Source organism: Panthera uncia (genome assembly GCF_023721935.1).
Source record: "Panthera uncia isolate 11264 chromosome A3 unlocalized genomic scaffold, Puncia_PCG_1.0 HiC_scaffold_12, whole genome shotgun sequence".
NCBI classification, from domain to species: Eukaryota; Metazoa; Chordata; class Mammalia; order Carnivora; family Felidae; genus Panthera; species Panthera uncia.
This window is the reverse complement of record NW_026057579.1, coordinates 9,097,721-9,105,381: the sequence shown is the minus strand read 5'-3', so window position 1 is coordinate 9,105,381 and position 7,661 is coordinate 9,097,721.

Here is a 7,661-nt window from a genome sequence, read left to right as displayed (position 1 = left end):
ACACACACACACACACACACACACACACACCCCTATAAAATTACGCCCTCCCCTACATTTTCCATATTCTTCTGAAGCAAGTTAGGGGAGGGGTACTTAATACTGTTCTCTTCAGTTATAGTCCATTTCCATAGAATATGTAAAAGAAGGGGAGAGGGAGAAACTTTATAATGGATACAGTTAACAAACACTACCCTGGCCAAGTGATCAAGGTTACGTCAAAAATGAGAAGTCATATTTATAACACATGCCTTTGATATCGTTTGGGGAAAAATAGCACTTGACCTCTGTAGTTTTCCTACCAAAAACCTATGACCTCAGTCTAACCATGAGAAAAACAATGGACAAATCCAAATTGAGGTGTATACTGCAAAAAACCTGACCAGTACTTCTCAAAGTCATCAAGAACAAGGAAAGTCTGAGAAACTGTCTTAGACCAGAGGAGGCTAGGGAGACAAGATGACTAAATGTAATGTGGTATCCTGGGTGGGATCCTAAAGTTGTAAAAAGGACACTGGGGAATACGGGCAAAATGTGAATAAGATATGAAATTCAGTAAATAATAACGTACAAATAATGTTGATTTCTTAGTTGTGACATACGTACTACAGTGACATATGGCATTAATAAGGGGAAATTAGGTAAGGGGTATACAGGAATTTTCTGTATTATGTTCGCAACTTTTCTGTAAATATAAAATTATTCTAAAGTAAAAGGTTTACTTTTAAATGTGGGTTGTGGCTGAAGCAGTATTACAAGGAAACTTAAAGCCCTAAATGTTTATATTAGAAGTAAAGAAAGAATGAAAATGAATGGGCTAAGCATCCAAATTAAGAAAATGGGGATGGGGAGAGAAAGATATATTAAAACAGTACTTCCCAAAGGAAAGAAATAAAAAGTAATAATAAATAATAAATAAAAAACAGAGAGCTCTCTGGCCCCCTCACACCATGTGAGGATGCAGACAAAAAATAGCTATCTATGCACCAGGTTACAGGTCCTTACCAGTAACCAAATCTGCCAGTGCCTTGATTTTTGGAGTCCCCAACCCCCAGAACTGTGAGAAATACATTTCTGTTGTTTATAAGCCACACAGTCAATGGTATTCTGTTATGGAAACTGAATGGACTAAGATAGAAAACCATATAAAAAAAAATCAAAGATGGATCAAGTACATAATTGTGATGAACAAAATATTTAGAAACCTTTAAAAACAGCATAGAAGAGGGGCGCCTGGGTGGCTTAGTTGGTTGAGCGTCCAACTCTTGAATTTGGCTCAGGTCATGATTTCAGGGTCATGGGGAGAGCCCCGAGTTGGGCTCTGTTCTAAGTGTGGAGCCTGCTTAAGATTTTATCTCCTTCTGCCCCTCTCTGCTGCTTATGCTCTCTCTTGCCACCAGCCCCAAAAAGTATAGAAGAATAACTTTATAACTTGAGGTAGGAATGAACTTCTTTGAAAAGACACAAAAAGTACAAAACAAAGAAAAATCATAATTCAATTTCTTAAATTAAGAACTACTACTTTGCAGTGCCTGGGTGGCTCAGTTAGTCAAGGACACAACTGTTGACTTTGGCTTCGGTCATGATTTCACAGTTTGTGAGATCAAGCCCTGTGTTGGGCTCGGCTCTGACAGTGTGGAGCCTGCTTGGGATTCTCTCTCTTTTCTCTCTGTCCCTCCCCTGTGTTCTCGTTCGTTCTCTCTCTCTCTCTCTCTCTCTCTCTCTCTCACACACACACACACACACACAGTCTCTCTCTCTCAAAAATAAATGTTAAAAAAAAAATGTACTGCTTCATCAAACACAAAAAGTACAAAGCTAAGTGACACACTGGGCAAAAATAAATGAAGCACATATAATCTACAAAGGATAAATATCCAGGATAAATAAAGAACTATTAAGTATTAATGAAAACACCTCATTTTTTTAAATGGGGGAAAGACCTGTACAAGCATTTCATAGAAGAGGAAACACAATTGCCCCATAAATAATACAGAGGTGCTCAGCCTCAACCTTATAAGTATTCAAGTCAAAACAAGTTAAAACTATGAATTATAATTTCAGGTCTTACTATTCTGACAAAAATTTAAGAGTCTGAAAATATCAAGTGTTAGTGAAGAGATGAAGAAATGGGAATTTTCATTCACTACTGGTGGAAATATAAAGCAACATGACCTTTTTGGAATAAAGTTTGAGAATAGCTAGTAAAGCCATATATATATGTGTGTGTGTGTGTGTGTGTGTGTGTGTGTGTGTGTGTGTGTGTACGTACGTGTGAGCACACTTTATGATCTAGCAATTCCACTTCTAAGTATAATATAGAACTCTTTTAATTTTTTAAAAATGTTCACTTATTTTTGAGAGAGAGAGAGGCAGAGAGACAGGGAAACCGAGAATTTCAAGCAGGCTCTGTGTCATCAGCTCAGACCCCGACACAGGGCTCAAACCCATGAACTGCAAGATCATGACCTGAGCCAAAATCAAGAATCAGAGGTCCAGCCAACTGAGCCACTCAGACACCCCTGAATCTTTTATTAAAAACATTCATTAAACTCTCTCCATAAAGAATACTCTGCTAGGTTATATTAAAAAGGATATAGAAAATGATACCTAGTTAAGAGTTAATAGTAAAGCTGAAGAAAGGAAACACAAACACATACAATCATAAAATCTAAGTGTTGGAAAGAAAGAGCCAGAAGTGACTCTGTATCCTAAATTCCCCACCTAAAGAGAATGTCTTACAAAATAGCTTGAAAATACAATGCATCACATCAAAAAGTTGAAAAAACTGACAAATTAAAGTACTAAGAATAAACAAGTCTTGGACTAATTAAGTACAGGTGCCTGGTTTCTTTGCCTTGTTACACACTATTAGCTTCTTATCATATTTTCAACCCAAGTCAGGGTATAAAGATGCTGAACAGGGATATTTTCTCAAATCTGAGTTTGAAATTTTCACCCAGAACCATCCTATTTCTAATTTTAATGTTTAATCCAGGGAGAAAAGTTAACCCGCCTTAATTTAACTAATATCATGAACTGTTCAATTTATTCCATTTTGTTATTTATATCTAATATGTAATGTAAATCAAACTTGAAATAAGGACTTAAGCCCTCAGCTATTACGTAGCCAGGAATAGGATAGTTAGGTATTTTACAAAACTTGTCCAAAATCTCAGTTCATATGGGAAAATAGAAATATGATTCAAGCTGCAGGAAGAGGAGAAATAAAATAAACACTACTATATAAACGTCAGAGTTAAGACTATAGACCACATTAGCCTGATAGAATGTTTTAGTTCTTGTAATGCCCTTCCCCTTGCATTTCTTTCATCTGTGCAACAAATATTTTGAGCAGCCCATATACTCGGCGGTGTGGTAGGCATTTGGGAATAGCATAACAAAGTTCTAGTCCTCACAGAACTTACATTCCTTGCTTTAGGTTGTGTTAGTTTGTCTTGTGTTACTTTGTCTTTTCCCTCATTTTCTTTTACATTTTTGGCAAAGAAAAATGAGATCTATGTTATGAAAGAAGAAAGAATAAAGAAAGTATTTTTTTTTTTAAGTTTGTTTATCTTGAGAGAGACAGAGACACCACAAGCAGGGGAGGGGCAGATAGAGAGAGGGAGAGAGGGAGAATCCCAAGCAGGCTCTGCACTGCCAGGGCAGAGCCCGACATGGAGCTCAAACCCCCGAAGCCGCTAGATCATGACCTGAGCCAAAACCAAGAGCCAGACGCTGAGCCACCCAGGCACCCCAAAAAAGAATATTTAAGAAAAGGTATCTTAATGCAATAATCAAATTTTACTCTAAATTTACCAAAGAATGTCTGGAAATCAAGCTAGGTCTTAAAGCTCAAGAACGAGGTTAAGGCCAAAGACAAGGATCTGGAATTCACCCAATCACTCACAGGAAATAGTACAAAGTAGAGGTGGATAAAATCTCCCAGCCCAAGGTAGACCATAGGCAGTGAAAGACAGGATGAAATCTTGGTAGCACCTACATCCAAGCAGCAAGCAGATGGACATGAGGCAAAACAAAAACCACTGTCTATCAGCTTTAAACACAGCAAAACTCAAACAGAATATATTTTGAAAAGGCCAACCAATGAACAATTATTATCACATAAGTGGTGACCTCTTAGAGAATATGAATCGAGTAGCAGGAGCAGAATCCAAATGGCAACTCAAATGGAACTCAACCAAATGAAACTCAATTGGAAGGCCATAGAGGAGTACATGGGAGGAGAAAGAGGGGCAGGGGGACCCCAAATTCAGACTGCTCTTAGGGGAATGTTAGCAAAGAAAGAAAGAAGAGACACAACTGTAGAAGTCTTGAAAAGGGATGCAGAACATGGAGGGTAAAGGAAATACTAGCCCAATTGTGAGAAAAAAATTTATTACTTGTTATTTCACGCCCTTTATAGGAACACATTTTACCTCTGTTGATAAAGGCTTAAGAGAAATTACTGACACGTGTGAGTGGTTCACTTCACATTCAACACCCATGAGGCAGACTAGCATACTGCCTGACACATCCACTCATTCAGGAAATATTTCTTGAGAGCCCGCTATGTTTCAGATATAATACCAGGCACTGGGAATACAATGAAAAGACAGCTCTGCCTGTATTCATGCGGTTTACAAATTAGCAAAAGAGAAAAATATGAAACAATTATTAAAACTGTATGAAGAAAACAGTTTTATGGACAGGAATAATCTAATTTAGATTAAAAAAAAATTTTTTTACGTTTATTTATTTATTTTTTTGGGAGACAGAGCACAAGTGGGGAGGGCAGAGACAGCAGGAGACAGAATCTGAAGTAGGCTCCAGGCTCTGAGCTGTCAGCACAGAGCCTGATGTGGGGCTCAAACTCACAAACTGTGAGATCATGACCTGAGCCGAAGTCGGATGCTTAACCAACTGAGCCATCCAGGCACCCCAAATTTAGATTTGGAGATCAGGGGCATCCTCTCTGATCAAGTAATAAATATACATACATATATATATCTATATATATATATCTATATATATATATATATAGATATATAGATATATATCTATAATGTTTATTTTTGAGAGACAGAGAGACAGTGTGAGCATGGGAGGGGCAGAGAGAGAGGGAGACACAGAATCCGAAGCGGGCTCCAGGCTCTGAGATATCAGCACAGAGCCCAATGTGGGGCTCGAACTCACAAACTGTGAGATCATGACCTGAGCTGAAGTCAGACACTTAACTGACTGAGCCACCAAGGCGCCCCCTGCTCAAGTAATATTTAAGCGGAGATCTAAAGGATGAGTGTGGGCTTCCCAGAACACACTTACCTCCATGCCTTCTCATGCTTGTCCTCTGCCTTGACTGTCCTTCTCCCCTTAACCTTGCCGACTGAAACCCTAATGATCCTTTTGTGACCCTGTTATCATATCAATTCACTTGATCTCCCAATCAGAATTAACTGAGGCCTTCTCCAAGTTATTATACCTTTTTTTGGTTAATAGTTCAACACTGATGTATACTATAGTTGTTTCCCTCAATGAACTGAAAGCTCTCGGAGAGGACGGACTGTGTCTTTTTCATGAATTGCCTACAACGCATACTTACTGACACACCATATATATCTAATGGATGTCCCATGACTTGCTTTTATTTCTAATAAAGGTTTAGTGGTTAATGAGTATGTTTTCCTTCTTTCTGTTCCTAACCAAATTGGATATTACACATGTAATAAAATGACTAGGGATAAATATGACTGGGAACACAGACTGGGAACTATACTGAAATCAGACATTTTGTTTGAGGATAATGGTTTAGAATCCATTTGGGAAGAAAGTAGAAATAAACAGTAGATTGAGAAAAGCGATGGAAAAGTGTGCAAAAGCTGAAAGGGTATTGAATTGCCAGATAGGACAAGTGGGACCACTATGCCTGCCTGTCCCCTCCCCAGTTTCCAGTTTTCCTACCCACCTCCAGCAGTTGCAACAAAAGGAACAGGTCCCTGGTCATGATAGAGTTAAGAGGTCCCAGAATTACCTTCCCACTTCAAATAATTTATAAAACCAAATATATGAACCAAATATTTTCAGACATTTGGGAAACAGGCAGCTCAAAACTACAGTGCCAAAAGAGAAGAAAAACAAATGAGGTGAGCCCTATAATTGCTCAGCTTCTGCCTGGAGGCAGCGTTCAGGTCACTGAGCAGGAAGAGTGTGGAACAAAAACTCAAAAGAAGCCTAGCAATCTCAAGATAAGGAGAAAGAAATAGGAATCATGCACGTCAAGGTGGCTAGAATATGTGCAGTAGGGTATTAGGATGGAGGGGACTGCCCAAGATGGAGGAAGCTCCAGAGATTGCAGAGTACCCTTAATTCTATGGCTGAATACTGATATGCATATGTGAGAAAAAGTGCCCCTAGGCCACGAAAGAACCACCAGAAGACAGTTGACAAAACAACTCCTGGAGCTCACACAGAACTGGGATTTGTTCATGCTCCCATCAGCCAGACTGGAAAGATTTCTTAATAGTACACAGGGTATCAGGCAAAGTGCTCAGGAAAATACGGTCTCAGTAGTAAAACTAAAGTCTGCTTTGGAACTGCTCTAACAAAGCCTCAGAAAGTCTCAGAAAGACTAAACTTATCCCAGATAACTTAATTACTTGTCAGAACAAAATACACTATTCATAGAAACATAACAAAATCCAGTACTCAACAATGTAAAACTCACAATTCCCGACAACCAATAAAAAATTACCAGCATGTAAAGAAGCAGGAAAAAATAACCCAAAAGCAAAAGAGAAGTTAACCAATTGAAACAAACCTAGAAAATGGCAAAGATGATGGAATTAGCAGACAAAGAAATTAAAATAGCTGGTATAAGGCCACAAACCAAGTCTCCACAAATTCAAAAATAATCAGTCACACACACCATGCATCTTTTTTGACCACGACACTCTGAAACTAGAAATCAACCACAAAAAAAATCTGGAAAAAGCAAAAATACATGGAGATAAAATAACATGCTACTATACAATGAATAGGTCAACCAAAAAGTCATAGAAGAAATCAAATGAAAATGGGAACAAATGAAAATGAAAACACAACGCTCCAAAATCGCCAGTATGCAGCAAAAGTGTATCTGAGAAGGAAGTTTACAGTAGTCTAGGCCTACCTCAAGAAGAAAAATCTCAAATAAACAAATTAGCCTTACACCTAAAGGAACTGGAAAAAGAAGAACAAATCCCCAAGACAGTAAAAGGAAGGAACATGAAAGTAATGAAAAGGGTGAGAGAAGAAATAAATGACATAGAAACTAAAAAAACAATAAACAGATCAATGAAACCAGAAGATGGTTCTTTGAAAAGATCAAAAACATTGATAAACCTCTAGCCAGACTCAAAAAAAAAAAAAAAAAAGAAGAAGAAAGAAGGAAAAGAAAGAAAGAAGAAAATGAGGACCCAAATAAATAAAATCACTAATGAAAGAGGGAGAAATAACCAACACCATAGAAATACAAACAACCATGACAGACTATTATGAAATATTCTACCAAACATTTAAAGAATTAATACCTATTCTCAAACTATTCCAAAAATAGGAAAGTAAGGAAAACTTCCAAATGCATTCTAGGCGGCCAATATCACCCCGATACCAAAACCAGATAA